The 16,944-nt window shown below is 37.1% G+C and overlaps 1 long non-coding RNA gene across 1 annotated transcript in view; it reads right to left on the bottom strand.

Annotated features, from left to right (window-relative positions):
• The window catches only part of LOC120410003, a 34,299-nt gene extending 18,809 nt beyond the window's left edge, over nucleotides 1-15,490 (bottom strand). The window contains exons 1-2 of the long non-coding RNA XR_005601899.1: nucleotides 15,421-15,490; nucleotides 11,110-11,224 (exon numbers count right to left, since the gene is read on the bottom strand). This is a non-coding gene — a long non-coding RNA (uncharacterized LOC120410003). The remainder of the gene's footprint in view (nucleotides 1-11,109; nucleotides 11,225-15,420) is intronic.
• Between the last annotated feature and the right edge of the window lie 1,454 nt (nucleotides 15,491-16,944).

Below are 16,944 nucleotides of genomic sequence, written 5' to 3' on the forward strand. Positions count from 1 at the left end.
CTCAGACCATGTCAGGCAGAGTGTTATTACAGAGATTATGGTCTACCTCCTCATTCATCATGAAAGCTGACTTCTTCACTTCACTGTTAGAGGCCAGGGCAAGAACTGTACTCCAATACTGAGGAGTTGAAAAGACCACCCTTTTCCTCCTTGTTTATCCCTCATCCATGGTTAGCACAGGAGACGGCATTAGCTCAGCACTAAAGGGTGTACTTTCACCAAGAGTAGATTAACTTCTGTTTGCCATAAGCAGAAGACCTGTTGGTGAGTGCTGCAAGAGTCTGATGAAGTGGGAGGCATCCTGGCCCTGTGACCTGGCACTGAGAATTTGGTGGACTTTCCTGATGTGGCTCTCACAAAATTCTCCTAAGCAAAGATGGAAAAGATGAATGAAATTGTCTGAGGCTTAAGATACCCTTTTGAATGGAGTTTGTTTTCAAGATGTATGTATCCTTGATCTGTCTTGTGTATGTACATAGAGAACCACTATGCAAAGCTTAATTTAGAAGAAAAGTGCATCTTGACTTGTGCAACCAAACATCCCTGATATCAGCAGGTACCACAAATAATACCTATTTAACAATAGGAACACTTTGTATTTCACTTCACAGTTAACTCTGAAAATAACTGGGATTTCCGACTGAACGGGAAAGTTACACCAGCCACATATGAAGTGATGTTTATTCTTAAAAATAATAATTAATCTTTCTAAATGTCAATCTATTTATATACAACAGAAATGAGTCACTCTTATTTCACATTAATGAGGAACCATCTTCTTAATGGCTTATGCCGACACAAATATGCTGCTTTCTTGAAGAACACAGCAATGTAGAAATAACGCTTCTGTTAAAATTCATGCATAATCAAAACAAATTGAATATCCACTTTTATTTCCATAGGGAACCGAGCTATAAAGATTAATGCTAGACAATGATATTTAATTAAAGGTTATTTATTTTATAAGTACTTCCATGTTTTCAAGAGTGGTCTCCTTTGAAAAAGGAAGGTGTAATGCATTTCTGAGCCATCTAACAGCCATAGGTGGGGGAAACCAGTTCTGATCACAGCACAGTGCTTACAGCAATACTGACAAACTGTCTAGAAAAATTTTTCACATTAAAGAATTCTGGTGTTAAAGAATTTAAATGCATTTTAATTGACTTTTCAAAATTCCATTTTTTATTCACAAACACAACTGAACACAACAACAGGAATTCATTTTTATATGCATTATTCTCTCTGATGGCATGTTGTTGTTCTGTATACATACTTCTCTCTTCATTTTTGAGAAACAAAATAAAAGGTTATGGTCTTCCAAGTAATAACCAAATAAGTTCCCTTTCCTTGGGCACCAAACTGTCGCTGTTTGCTAGACTTTTTTTTTTTTAATAAATTGTTAACTACTTCAGTGAAATTGAAGGAACTAGTTTGTGTATGAATGCAGACATTGACATGAGGAACTAAAGGGAGTACAGAAGAAAATTGCACAGCATGGAACTCTCATTTTGGTTTTGAGGCTAAAATTTACAATTAGACTTTGGAACACTAATTTCTACCAGAAGATTTATTTTTAGAATTCAAGAATTGTTGGGATATGTGTAGCTGATGATTGTTTCTCATCAGTATGAACGTATAACCTCCAAACACAACACTTCCAATAACAGTTGTATTAGTCATCTACAGCTACAAAGCTGTTTAAAATACACAAATAAATAGCTTTATTTGGATTGTAATTAACATGGCAAATATCGCAATATTCTACAGGAAACAAACATTCCGAATCTATGTATTTTATTTCTTCTGACAATTGGCAAAGTATATTTTACTGCAGAATGCTTTATTGCTTCTTAACTATTCACCCTACACACTATACATAAAATCTTAATGGGTATAGCTGCATAAAAACTAATTTTAATGCTTTTAAAATCAATGATGAACAAAATGTTGTTTAGATTGTTTTTCAAACAACTACACCACATCTGATCCTTTGAGGAAAAGCAATTACTTCTTCTTGTCATAGCCAATACATTTCTTCATTCTCCCATTTCAGTTGTACCATTCTTAGGGACCTTTACACCAGCTATGATGCAAACAGTTAAACGTTTGAGCAAATATAGAAGAATATTGTTATTAAACGTCTAATCAATAAAATGCCACTTCCACTAATAGGCTAGCAGTGAGGATGGCAAGAGGAGAAAAAAGAAAAGGATTTTTTTCCAAACTAACAAATAGTATATGCAAGCTTGACTAATGTCAAACAAGTGTATCTTTAAGGAAAATTTGCAGAAAGTAATTTATATAAAAAGTGTAAAAAGATCTCTATAAGACAGATTCTATAATCTAGATTTAGCTCCTGCTTCTTTTAGCCACTCTGCTAGTAAACATCAGCTTTTTTATATTTTCTAAAGAAACATCAAATGTAATCATTTTTTGTAAGTTTTAACTGCTATAAATCATTGGAAACTTATGCACACCTAATTTATGCAATTGCGTTGGTAGCGAGGAAATCGTCATTGTTTAGTGCTTTGTATCTCTGTCATTCCCTTGCAGAGAATTTTATTTCAGTAGGTACCACAATTGTTGAGAGTTTCTTAGCATTTATACTAGTGAGACCAATTTTTTAAGGTATATAATTCAGTCATAAAAACTGAGATCATAGCCTGAAAGTGTTAGTTTGTGAATTTCCAAACATGCACACACGCGCACACACACACACACTCACGAAGACACACAGACACATTTTCTGATTTAAATGCTTCTTTTTCTTTCTCTTAACCTGCACTCCTGAAATCTAAAAAATACATTTCTCCTTGTTTAGCAATTTTTGCAGGCCAGCAGGCCAGAATACTGAGTATCTCTGTGCTACAGATAAAGAAACAAGTAACAATAACAGCCAACGAAATGGCTGAGGTTTTGAGGTTTATAAAGCATCCTTAGCACATGCATGAAAGCCACTTTTCATATGCAGTTACTATGCTTTCTGTACTGTGTCTCAGAAATAGGAAAACATACATAATACGCAAATGTGCACTATTGTTCATAGGTTTTTTCTGAACACATCTATGAAGTGTGTACTGAATCCATATTAAGAGTCATGCAGAAACATTACTAAACATGCTTGTGTATAGCCCACATTGTCCTTTCATTGAAACGCAGCCCCTGTTGGCATTGTTACAAATAGGTGTTTCTTTAAAAAGTCGTGTTTCAGAAGTTTTGTGTGTGCAAGGGCTGCAGTTTCAAGCTCTGCCTTTACCACGATACAGCAGCTGGGTTTGGGGCAACTCGCTCTTACCACTGTGAATTAACTCAGGCATTTGGAAAGAGAGTTTTGGGGGACATTTGATTAACCTCCTTCTATAGCTGCCTGTCCCAGTAGGAATCTTCTACATCACAGCTCTTGCAATTTTTCAGCATAGTTATTTAAGTGCCTCTTTTTTAATTATTTTGTTTCTTGATCCAGAATGTAAATAGTTAGATACCAATAGACACAAAAGAACCTGAGAACAAAAATACAGGTCCAGTCATTTCAGTAAGGATAAGTAAAAATAGGAGGGATTAAAAAAAAAAAAAAAAAAAAAAAAGAGACAGAAATTAAATTTCAACTTTAAGGTAATAAAAGATGGAGATGGAGGTGCCAATGAAATCTGCCGAAACTAAATTTCAGAAGCACAGCTTTCTCATCTTGAAATGTTACACCCATAAAAGCAGCCTATAAAATTAATCTACCTGGAGATTTTCCATGTTAAATCAGCTCAGAAATAACTTTTGAGCACTTATGGCATTATATCTAAAATACATATTCTCCTGTTGTCCATATATCAAAATCCCGTATATTTTGAAAAATGAGATCCGAGCTGCACTGAAATGTTTGTATTATAAGAAAGAACAGCAATAAAGTATATCACTTTCAGAGGGATTTGACATTTGTAAGCATTCTCTAAAAATTTGCATCGGGTTGCAGTATTGGGTGAGTATGCTGTTTAAACCTTCCTAAATTCACTTTTTTTGAAGAGAAGTATATGGAACAGTGAAAGGCAACAAAAAAAGGCAAAAAGTCAGTATATATTTTCAACCTGCATCTGAAAATGAAATTCCTAAAATGCTATTGTTATAAATTAACCACAGTGAAATATGGTCAATTCATATAAACTCTTTCATTCTGTTTTCTCAAGGGAAAGGGAAATTCAGTATGAGAAAGAGACAACCAGTGGAGTAATTTCCAAAGAAAACAAACATTTACTTCTCACAGGAAAATTATGTGCTTTTTCAGTTTGTCAGATCTGGAAATAAAGAGCATTTAGATAGTAGTGTTCATACTCTGATCAATTTGTCCAAATTAGGTTCTTGTAAAATGTAGCATAAGGTATGTAATAATTTGGGCAAATTCAAAGGTAGAATTTTTTTCCTGCCTAGAAAGCTGTAATAGGCAAAGTAGCTGATACAAGTAGAGAAGGGAAAAAAAAAAAAAGATGAGAAAAAGATTCCATACATTTGGGTCCTTTCCAAGAACTTTGCCACATTTTGCAGATTCTCAGTTTTCAAATGAAGGTGTCTTAGCCCTTTGAATTGTGGAGATATTCTTGCCTCTGTAAATCAATGTATTGTTGCTAGCCAGCCTTGCAGAAATCTGTCTACAGCCAGTCAGACAGAAACAATAGGAGCGACAATTATATGTACTCTTTTCCCTCCCTCCAAAATTAATGTGGTTTTGCCTTAAAATTGCAAGGCAATTTTAGTAAAGGATGTGTTAGTGTTCAAAACACTAAGTTAGAATTGAGCAGAGGTTGCACTGTAAAAGTGCATATAATTAAAGTTTACAGCCTCCTTTTTTCACTTATACAATGTCAGTTTGTGTTACTTTTATCAACTCAGCATTGCAGATTAGGTAGGGAGACAAATGAACTCTGTAAGGAAATAAATTTGGGATGAGCATTTGGATTTTATCAGGTCTGGATGTTTAGTCAAATATGGTGTTTCAGGCTAAGTTATTGAAAAAGGGGGGAAAAACGCCAGTTGCAGACTGAATTATACCAAGTCGAACCACTGTTAAAGCACTGCATGCCATGCAGAAAGCAGCTTCAGAAAATTTTGATTAATGTCATAAAAAACGTGTTGGTGAAATATCTCAGCATTTCAACCAACATAGCTGAGTTCAGGACATGGTCCAATCCTTTTTTTTGTTTTCATTTGTTCACCTGAAACTTTCATTAAAATCTATTTTGCCTTCCTGTTCCAGCTGTTTATAACTTACGTTACTTTACTTCTCCAAAAATCCACCTGAACTTCAGTTAAACATTTGGTTTCAGAATTTAACAACTGTACAAAGGTGGTGCAGTACAGCATGTTGTTAATGTGCTCTCTATTTCTGAATCTGGAAGCTCTCAGCGACTTAAACATGTTCACTCACGTTTCTGACACATTTATCCGCAGAACGGGTTCAGAGGTGGACATTCTTTGATGTGAAATCAAGGTGCTACAGAATTCTGCAGAATCTATAGAAATACCTCCACAGATTTTGCCAAAAAACCTCAGCAGATTTATATTGGCCCTGCCAATGACTTTCTGTTTAACTTGTAATCAAAACAACTCAAACCCAGTTACTGTTTGCATATCTGCCAAGCCTCTCAATTTCAGCAGTAGGCAGCAGACTCTCAGTATGACAGCCTGTCTTTCAGATTCAAGCTGAATCTGCCAAGGCTCCACTACAGAGGCAACTGGTAAATTAAATGCCAACAAGCAAGGACATTCATGTACCTTTACACTCTGCACATGAAGAGACATCACAGGCCTCTTCATTCTAATGGGTGCTTTGTGTGTTTTGGGCTGCAAAGTAAAGAGTGCCTGCTCTTATGCATAATGAAACCATTGCATATATATTAGTTTAGCTGTATTGCTCTGATTCTATGGTCACAAATTACCTAAGAGGTTTTTCTTGTTGCAGAAAAACAGAAAATCCTTTTGTTAGTGAAATTAACCCACTGAAATAGAGCAGGGAAAGAAAAAACCAACTTTTAAGCCCTCTTCCACCTAAAGACAGCAGATAATATTATATAGCCGGGTTACAGCAGAGTCATTGCCAAGGGTAACCGAAAAAAAGAAACATTCAGAATCATACTGTCAAATCTTTAATTCTCTTGTTCATAATGTGGGCACGCTCTCTGATTCTGAAAAGGAGCATCTTTTTAAAGCCATCAGTACTACTGATTATTCTTTATGGCGAGCAGAAGATGTTAATTATATTTATGTAATATTGACTCTTATTAATACCTACAACTTGCATGAGACTTTTTGATTATTGATAGCTGATGCAGTCACTATTGCCAAGCTTAGATTGTATTAGAGATTTTGAGTGCACAACCATAATACAACCAGAGATATTAATACCATTGAGCATAAATAACAGCACTTGACAGACTCAAGTAGGGGGAAAAGCACTAACACTGGTTACTCTAATGGACAGAATAAATGATAGAATCATATAATGAGTTTACAGCAGCCAGGTTTAGTGAAATCTATTTCTGAAGTAGGAAGGGGGGGGGAAGGTAGCAGTTTTGGTAACAGAATGAGGGTATGAACACATTAAAAATTAACAGGGTGTTTTCAGATAATTGAAAGAAAAAGCACCGGCATGGGAAATTTAGCTGTTGTAACTCACACAGCTCTACAGTGGGCATTATCACTGTTTCCTGTCATGGATTTAATCTGCCATCACACCTATAAATGAAAGAAAGAAGCATGAGCTTCCCAAGAGTTCCTACAATAACATGAGAGGGTTTTCTTTTCCTTTTTTTTTATAGAGTAGGGGAGAGAAATCTTCAGTTACTGTTGTGCAAGCGTCTTTTTTATTTACTGTAATTTGGCAGACACGTATCTGCAAGACTTCAGAGATAAGAAAGTGGAAAACTTTGACATTCCTTTGACTTGAACTGGTTGAGATGCATCTTCTTTGTAATTGTAGAGAAATACTATATTGTTGCAACTGCCTGGTGCTAGCAGTGAACTATGCTTCATTTTACAGTGCCAATTCTTCCTTTCTCCACTTCCATCCAGCACCTGCAGTACTTACCTTTGTCACACCAAGATTTACTTTAACTGGAACTGTGTCAGGTATCCCCAAAAGAATGACAAACTAAAATTAACCTATAATCGTAATGTGAACCTGAAGGCATCCACTTGGTGGGAAACAATTCACCTTATATGGACACACATGCATAGGGAAATATTAGAGGGATATTTGAAATTCCAGACCTCACAACTTCATTAATCAATGAGTAAATCAGTTAGCAATCAGTCATGCTCTTTTGCTGTGTGACTTAATCCTTAGCTTGAACTTGCCATTTCCTGATCTTTTGTCATTCTAGGGCCTGATGCAGTGGTCACTGAAGATACCAGCAAAACTCTTGTGAATCATAGGGGCTGCAGCTTCAAGTCCCTGAATCAGGCCTTTCCCTTCCATTTCTTAACAGTATTTTGTAAGTAAGTAAGTGAAATCTGTCAATAATAATAAGTGCTTAACAGTGGAAGTTATAGACATGTGTCCTTCAAGGTTAAAAAAACCACAGCTCAAGAAATCCTTGCGGTTCTCAAGTTGCCTTTTTCTCTACTCCTTTATTTCAGCCACCTGTCTGTAGGCTGGAAGTTAGTTGCTGATGAGCCTGAGATAGGGATGGTGCAGCCAGTAGGACCGGCAGCTAAAAATCTCATGCATCTCTGGTATATAAAGACACGCTATCCCCTCCCTGAGGCCTACCTAAGTTAGAACATAAAGTGCAAGTACATACAAGTTAAAAATAATGAAACTTCTCCAGTCTCCAGGAGCTACTGAATTTGACTTCTGCGAACAGATATTTCGATGTAAATATTCTCCCAAACCTAACTTTAAACAATCCTGTTCTGTCTCTGCTAGATGTGTTTTGTTAAAGCCTCTTTTTATTTTTACAGTAAAAAATTCTCATTGAAAAAAAAGATTAATACATGTAGTTTAGGGAACAACAAAAAAAAAGAAACAACAAAAACCAAAACAGAACAAAACACACACATACATAGTTTTCACTAATAATAAGGCAATAATTTCCTGGTTTGCATTCTGACCCACCCGAGGGCAACTGGTTTGGGGCTGGGGGAGGGGAGCAGAGCTGGGTGATTAAAGGGTTAATATTCAAATGAGAAATTTGCAAGGCCTGCATAATGGAACTGCCACCCTGATAACAATAGGAATTTTTAACAATATCGAGCCTTGTTAGCAAGAGAGTTACAAGCATTGAGGGCAATCAGTGTGTCTTGTCAGTTTCTTTTTATCTACCATCTCCAACCGCCAAGGAACCGAAATGAAGCACTTTGGAATTATCAATTTCAGCCACATTTGCATAACAAAGCCCCCGAGGAAGAGGCATGATAAATGTGAAGGACCCCTCTTGGAAAAGGAACTGTCAACCGCGCCCCGAAAGATTCTCCGACCGAGCGCATTCACGGGGATTGTAGTCAGCGAAAATAAAATGAAAGCATTAAAGAAAGTCATTCTCTCAGAGAGAAAAATCTCCCCCTCTGCACAGAGAGAACTGGATGAAATGACATTATGCATATGAAAATGTCCAGAAAGATGTTTGATTTATGTATGCATTAGATGCAAATTCCATTACCGCACGCGCGCTGTTGTGTGATTTGGCTCTGAACACATCACTGCCCTGATCAAATCTGATCTCATTAATTCCGACAAGGAGAGAGAGAGGGAATTGAGAAGAATTTATGGCCTGGACACTTGAAAGAAGTAAATTGTAATTCTGTTTAAAGCTGTAGCGAACCTTTTAAACACCTTTTATTGTAGAAAAAAGCACTTACTTTTATAACACTGTTAGAACTTACTTAATCTTGTACTTGGAACTTCTAGTCCTCATTTAAAAAAATCTATGACCTTGTTTGGTGGGGGGGCAAAAGGGGGGGGGAGAGAGACAGAGACAGAGAGAGAGAGAGCAAAAAATATGCCTGTCTTAGACTGAAATCCAGCAGAAGCATCATAATAATATGATCAAAGAGGACCTATTGACTATCTGAATAATCGTGTGAAAATTCTGCTCTGCTGGTGTATGTTTATTTTTAAACAATCTTTTAATATCCTCAAATAAAATGTCAAATACTTTACAAGTGTTTTTATGGGACGAGATAGACATTGCATGCTTAAAAATGTTATTAATTGTGATCTAGATAAAAAATGAGCACATGTTTTATAACAATATTCTCAAGCACTGCAGTGGTGTCAGCTAAAACTGATATGTGTTCCATTCTGAGATATAGACAATTTAAAGACAAAAAAAAATCCATATCTTTGCTAAAAAGGAAGTATATTACTGCAGAGGGAAAAAAATGTTTCTTACATTAATAAAGATTCTTATCCTTGTTTTGCTCCTGAGAAAGACCTTAATAACTCATTTCCTCCCTTCATGAAAGATAATCACCCTTCATGGGTGAGATATCCTGTATTTACTTGATACCAAGTGTAAAACTGAAATAGTGTCTCAATATGTTATTGCATTGTATAATCAGTGTTCCTCCCCCAACATTCATGAACCCCTAGGGTGCTTCATAGCCTAGAATAGTTTCATTTCTGTTATGCATCTTCCGTTTTAGTGAGATATGATGAAGTACCTCCCCAGCAAAGGAGAGGAAGAGAATGAAAGGAAAAAAAAAAAACAAGTGCCCCTTGATTCCTAAAATCTTAGTTGCCTATCACGATTCATTTACAGAGAAATGAATGATTTCTTCAGTCTCCCCAATGAAGCCTGCAGCTTTCTTTGATAATCTGCTCCAATTGAAGGAAATGTTGAGCAAATTTTACCCAGAGAGATACGGAAAAGTTATAATTTATTGTATATATAAACACAAAACAATAACTTGTAAGTAAACCATGTGAACACAAAACTTGCAGGTAAACCATATGAATGTATTTTAAGCATCATTCACATTTTCAGTAGTTAATATTGATTTCTTGCAGAGGTTTTTTTCAATCTTTCCACGTGCAAAAACTATGTTTACATATCCAAACACAGAAAAATGTTACCCTTTGAAGTGTTATTTTAGTATTTTTGGCTACCAAATTCAATCATTAGCTTATAAAAAAGGGAACGCAGACCTGATTTATGTAGAAATTTCAATGGAGTCCTAAGTATGCATTCAAAAACCACATTGCAGAAACATGCAGACATTATAATATATAAATGAGTACAGATATATCCTGTCATTTTATTATTGTGTCCTCACTATGTACACATTTCTGGAGAAGTATTTGAATGTGCTTATGTACACATGAAAAATCACAGAGAGATATATTTTGCAAGTTTATAATAAAGTGGGCATTTGTTAAGGTGAATATGAATGCTGCTTTTTGACTGTACTAAATCGAGTACACCGAAACATTCAGTGTGCATTGTGCTGAGTGCATGAAACAACTTAGCAATTTGTATATCTAAAACATAATTATGTATGATGAAATGTTTATCAGGCTGAGAATTCTAAAGAAATATTTCTTCTAAATAAACATTCTTTCCATTATTAACTAGAGTATGGATTACTTTACTTTATGTCTAAGGGAAAAAAAAATCACCCAGAATTTTCCTTGCATGCAGACTTTCAGAAAATTAGAACAGTGTGAGAGAAACTGTAATTGCAAAATTTGGTTTGGTGTTTTACATAAGGTTATCTCCCTCCTCCTGCATACCCTTTAGCATATCACTGAATGCATTTTATTAAAATATTCAAGCCACCTGTCCATTTGAAGCTGTTTCAGTTATCACCCAAAAATAAAAGCAGTTTTGTACTTCAGAACGCAGGGACCCAGAAAGAAGTTTCCACTACTGGTGGCTAATTAAGCTAACTGGGCTTGCTTGTCCCTTTAAAAAAAAAAAGAAGGAAAAGAAAAAAAGCCCAAGCCAAACCACAACAACAACAAAAGAAACCACATCCTTTTTGCCACCCTAACCCCTCCTCCTGCTCCCCCCAAATACACACAGAGACACACAGACTTCCCTTCAATGAGTGGTTCAGGCTCTCTGATTAAGGTCGTGCCGTTTGTTCATTACTGGCCTGGCTAATGTGATTGAATTGGAACAATACCTTTGAACTCCTTGGCTCTGATCTGCATACTAATTGACTCTCTTGTCCTTGGCAGTGACCTTGACAGGCTTTCCACCACTCTCAGAATGGCTGACCAGTTTCTTATCAAAAGTTCCTAGTAAAAAGAGCCCCATCCCCAAAATACGAATTAGTCATTTATACTACTTTTCTCTGTATTCATATTTCCTTATATACCATTAGAAAAAGCAAAATTGCTACTCCCTAGCTCCCCCTGGATGCTTATTAATACTTGAAAATCACAGTGTCACTTTAAAGTACTGAAACAGTGACAGCATTGTTTTGAAAGAGTTCATTGTTGCAGCTCAAAACACATTTTACACATATTTTCAGGTGGCTTTTTTCCTTGTTACACAAAGGGCTGCAGTTTAACTCATGGACCTTTACATGGTTGTAATTTTTTTTTTTTTTTAATACAAAAAATAGTCTTGGTTGTAGCCTAAGAAAACCGCACAAATTAGTTTCCTTTTCAGAATTTACATCAGCATGCTAACGGTCTGCATTTCAACAGGTTCTGTAGTAATAGAAATGCTATGGTTTCAAACAAAACAAAACCAAGCCATGCAGAACACTGCATCTAGAAAATGCCAGGTTTAAGGTAGTGAGCTAAGGATTTTACTTTTTTATCTCTAGGGCTCTTAGACCAATGTATTTCTCAAGAGAGACATGATTTCTATAGAGAAGACATTATTAAGCACTACACCAATATTTATGAAAAAACATTACAGGAGAATATTCTGTTTGGAAAGGGGAGGTTTACTTCACTTTTACTGGAGTGGAGATTTACCTTGTGAGACAAGTGTCAGCCTTGGTGAACTTTTATTCCTAAAGTAATGAAGTAATAGCTAAATCAAACTAAAATTATATATCACCATGAAAAAAGAGATGGAAAGCATGCCAATAAATGTACTTTGTCAGGCAGTCAGTGAAGATCCACTTTAGAAAAATTTATATTTTTTCTTTAATACTCATTCTTAAGGCGAAATCTATTGCAGGAAAACAGCTGGAATTTCAAACATTTGATAGCACTTTGCACTTTTCTAGATTCTCAAAGGGCTTTAGAAATATGAAGGAATTAATATGCATTATTACCAGGTGAAGTATTATTATGGAACATTAATAATGACCTGCAAATATACAAATAGTAAATCAAACTACAAAAATTTTAACACACATTTTTAATGCAATTTACATTTTTTATTCTGCTTGGGTAACCAGATCAACTGTTTTGAAAAAAGTCTCAAAACAGAGGTTTCCACTACTGAGAATTTCTTTTTAGTTTTTAATGCAATAATATCCAAGTACTCAGAGAGGGCAGAGCTCACAAATTTGGCATCCAGTTCAAAACCATTACAGAAATAAGCCATAAAACTCAGATCTCGGTCCAAACTTTCCTGAAAATTCAAGAGTGGCCTGGTACAAAAATTCCGGTATGAATTCCAAAATTTTATTACAAAGGAACATGTGGGGCTTGGGTTAGTTTCTCTGACTGCTTCTGTTCAACACAGAAGCATGGAAACAGGCTTCTCATCACCCCACTCGAGTCTGCACACATGCCCTATCTGCAATGTCCCTGCGCTGCTGGTGAAAGCCAGCAGGGGTGTCAGGACCTCAGAAGGTGCTGAAACAGGAAAGGCAGAGAGGGCAAGGTGCAGAGTCCAGCATCTGCAGACACCTGCAAGCAGCACCCTGCCACAGCTTTGGGGCTGAGAAGAGGCATGTGCAGGTAGCTGAATCTGTGAACAAACAATCTCCACAGCACCACACAAGCGACGCAGGACCAAAGAACACATTTTTGAAGGTATTTTGGTGCCTAAAACACATACAGATAGTTATAGGTGTTTTCAAATGCATTTGGGCCTAATTCTCATTGACTTCAATTTGCCTTGAGACCCTACAAATAGCAGCTGAACAGGTGAAATTGGCATTTATATAAGTTACCAATCAATTTTTCTCACCAAAAATAGCACTGCTTATATAAAAATTTAACATTTCTGGTATTCTGAGACCTTCCTAAAGTGTACTGTACACTAAAACAAACCAGGTGTCCCTGTAGCAAGAAAGCATGCGGTGAAGTTTTTTTAGCAAGAGTACTTAAAAAGGAAACTGCAAAGGAAGGGTTAGATAGAGAGAATGTACCCTATGAAACAAGGCTCTTCTCACTCATGGATTTTATCTTTTTTCCTCACAGTTTGTCCATCCTTGGTTTTAGGACTCAACCAAAAGCTGGTATGCCCATCACTGTCACAATTTAATTTTATTTAAGCAGCGAGCACCACCTACTGCAGGGGAAGATTGCAACCTATTTAGTCAGTACATCAATCACTTCCTATAATAATTTGTTTTCCTAAAGCTGTTACTGCTGAAGTTCTGACCAGACCTATGTATAGCTTTCATGTGAGATAGGAGCTGATCACTGTTCAAAATGAAGTTTTTGTGAGCTATCTGTAACACATCTAGGCCTTAGATACTAACCAGCTAAAGGAAAATGAGACAGATCTAATAAATTAACCTGGTATAAAAAGCCAGACTTCAGACAAAGGCAGCTAGTGGGAGAAATTAGTTTATGCTACTGTCCATACTTCATCTGTGACTAAAACATTAGAGAAACCATTCGCTGACTGGGGTAGCAGCTGTTCAACTCCTTAAAAAAATAAATAAGTGAGCTTTAGCATGGAGTTTGATACACTTCTATGTGACAGATAGACTTGGTTCAGGAAAAAGGAACGGAGGGCACAAAAAGTCTCTCCCCTTTCCCATATCAGAAGACTGGCAGGGGTTCTGACATCACTTATGTGGTGCTCAGGCACCCTCTTCTCACTTCAGATGAAACCCCCTCACCTGCTCACCTCTTATCAGTTCCCTTGCAGCTGCCACTGCCTGCTCACCTAGTTGCTCCCTAACCTGATTCAATGAAAACTATTTCCTTAACCTGCATCGTTTGGCTGCTTTGGACTAGAAAGTCATTCTGTGACTCATGCCAGTAGACCCGAGGAGGCAATAACTTTCAGCAGGAGCCTGGGTGTGAGCTGAGGGGATGCTTAAGCAGGGAGAAATCAGGGTACCATCTGCAGCCAGAACAGGCTGTCTGACTGCAGCACGGAGCTGTTGCCAAGCTATGCTAAGTTACACTGGTCACAGAGGTTCCTCAACAGCTTCTGTCTGTAATGGAAAGACAGAGGGAATCTGAGCTCTGTCAGTCCTGGTCCTGCCATCACAGTCAGGATGAAAGTAAAGACCCTCAGTACTTCTGAGGATGAGGCAAATAAAATGCTCAGTTAAATGCCCCACTGGGCATTTACAGTAAGATTGCACATGCCAGCGTGTGCAACTGTATGCAACTGCAATGTATAAGCTAGTTGATATGTCATAGGACTATTAAAAGAAAAATGCCAATATAACCAAAACACCTGCAAAACAATATAGATTTCTGCTTCAAGAACTTACTGTTTTTTTACTTGCAGCTGACATGCTGTTGGCAGAGTAAGACAGAGAAAACCATCCCCTCCAATCCCATGATAATGACCATTATCCTGATTTTTTTCAGAACATTTAGCAATATATATATGCAGAGATATGCTGATTATAAAAATTAATCCAAAATTTTCTGTATGCTTTTCTGTCCAAGAAGAGTACAAGAAAACTAACATGTGACTGCTCTGGAAATGCATAGAACAAGACACACAGCAAGTGTGGTGATGAACAAGGTCTAGTAACCAGAAAGAAAAGAACATAATGAAGTGAAAAGTATTAATTATTGATAAGATAAGGGACAGGTAATTACCACACTTCATATCTGCCTACCTGCTATAAGGACAGAGAAGACATTTTTTAGCTAATAGGTAGAGTGGTGGGTGTTTGCTCTTTTGGCTCTGTAGGCAGGTTCCCTTCTTCCTTGCTGGCTGGCACTGTCATACACAAGCTATATTATTCCAGGTAATTGTCAGTAGTCTATTGAAATCACTTAAATAACAATAATAATAAGGATAACTATTGCCATCAGATCTGATCAGAATATGGGTTAAAACAAAAGTCCAGGACTAAAATACATCCCTCAGCTTGGACATTTACTATAAGGAAGACAGATAATCACATGAAAAGAGTCCATTATTTTACTTCAGATAAAAGCTGTAGTGAGAGATTTATAGCCAGCAGCAAACTTTAAAACAATTGAAACCAATGAGAGAGCAAATACCGAACAGAATGTGAATACTTGCATGCAGAACTTAGTATATACATTACATGTACCATGCAGAGTGGGTAAAAAAGCTTAAGTAAATTCTGAACATTTACCTTCTAAACAGGGAGCTGAGGCGTGTCTCAGTACTGTTTTTGCTCTTTTCCAGTTTTATTCCATCCCTTGCTGTACTGCTTGTGTCCACTCATGCAGTAATTCCTTATTTAAGAGGATAATATTTCTCACCATTTTATTTCAATCACAATCCCTTAATGACTACTTCTTTGTTAATTGAATAAAGACTTCTGTATTTACCATTTAATCTAAAAGATTAGCATAAAATCATGTGACAACAATGTAACAACAGCAAAGCTGAACCTCAAGGCACAAACTATGCTGTTAGTTATCCATGACACACTGTAATGAGAACATTCATAACAAAATCCTTCTTAGTGGTAATGCACCTGTCTTCAGGCCTGCAACATATTTGTTGTCTCCAAGCTATCTTGATAAATGTCAAGTTGGTTTGCATTCCTTTTTGTTTAAAAGAGGTGTTAAGTTGGTAGGTTGATGGAGAAAGCTTCTACATAGGTTTCTGCACTTTTTTTCTGATATGGTAGGAGATGAGCTGACAATAGCCAAGAGATTCTGGACTTCTGATGACAGTCCTCTGACTTGTCAGCCTCTAGTCGGATATGAATCTGCCGATGTTCACATTCATGAGAAATGCCACGTTCATGCCCAAGAAACCAGTGAGCCACTCTGCTGCAAAACAAGAGCCCGGCTGCCAAAGCAGTTCAGTGATGCTGTCCTCCAAAGCGCCAAAGCTCTTCCTGCCTCTGTGAACTCAGATAACACAGCAGGGATCCTACTAGTTGCATGAGAGGACTCTGTCACTGGGACCATGCATTCACTTACTCAGACTCCTCTCAAGAGCCACAGCTTGGCTACGCTCACCTCATGCAAACGGCTGAGGAGTGCTGAACCCATGTTTGGACTGAAGGACCAGCCAGACCACCTTTCTGGATCTGTGTTTACTTGCTTCAGAAAGTCCCCCTCTCTTTTTAGTGTCTTATGTTGCCTTTTCACTGAGTGGAGGCACTAGTTAGCAGTACAAGACAATCTCTAACTTAACAGGTTATAAAAGGTGCCATTTTTCTAACATTTCTTGTTCCTGTTGACAAAGCAAAAGACTTAAAGGGCCTTTCCCCATATTCACAAGTTCAGTGATTCCCAGACAAGGGATTGTGACCTCTGGTGAAAGAGAATTCAAAAATGAGAATTCAAAAATAAAAGAGATTCAAAAATTTAAAATGCAGCAGCTTTCAGCTGACAGGCTGCAGCTGAACAGGGAAGTAGACTATGGTCTTTGCCAACATTCAGGTGCCAGAAAATGGGTGCTGGCAGCTAAATCACTTGCCTACCTGAAACAAATTTGTTTTCCCTGAAGTACCTACTGTGAGCACAACTGCGTAAAGATACACACTGTAGGCTGAAGGTGTGGCCTTTTAGTCAACTATTTAAAAGTGAATTTGAAGGAAAAACAAACTATGTCAAAAATAGCAACACGGGCACAATGAAAATAGAGGGCACACACAAAAGCAACTATCTCTAAACCAGTTCTCTTGACTAGGTTTAGA

Source organism: Corvus cornix, chromosome 5 (assembly GCF_000738735.6).
Source record: "Corvus cornix cornix isolate S_Up_H32 chromosome 5, ASM73873v5, whole genome shotgun sequence".
Classification (NCBI taxonomy): Eukaryota; Metazoa; Chordata; class Aves; order Passeriformes; family Corvidae; genus Corvus; species Corvus cornix.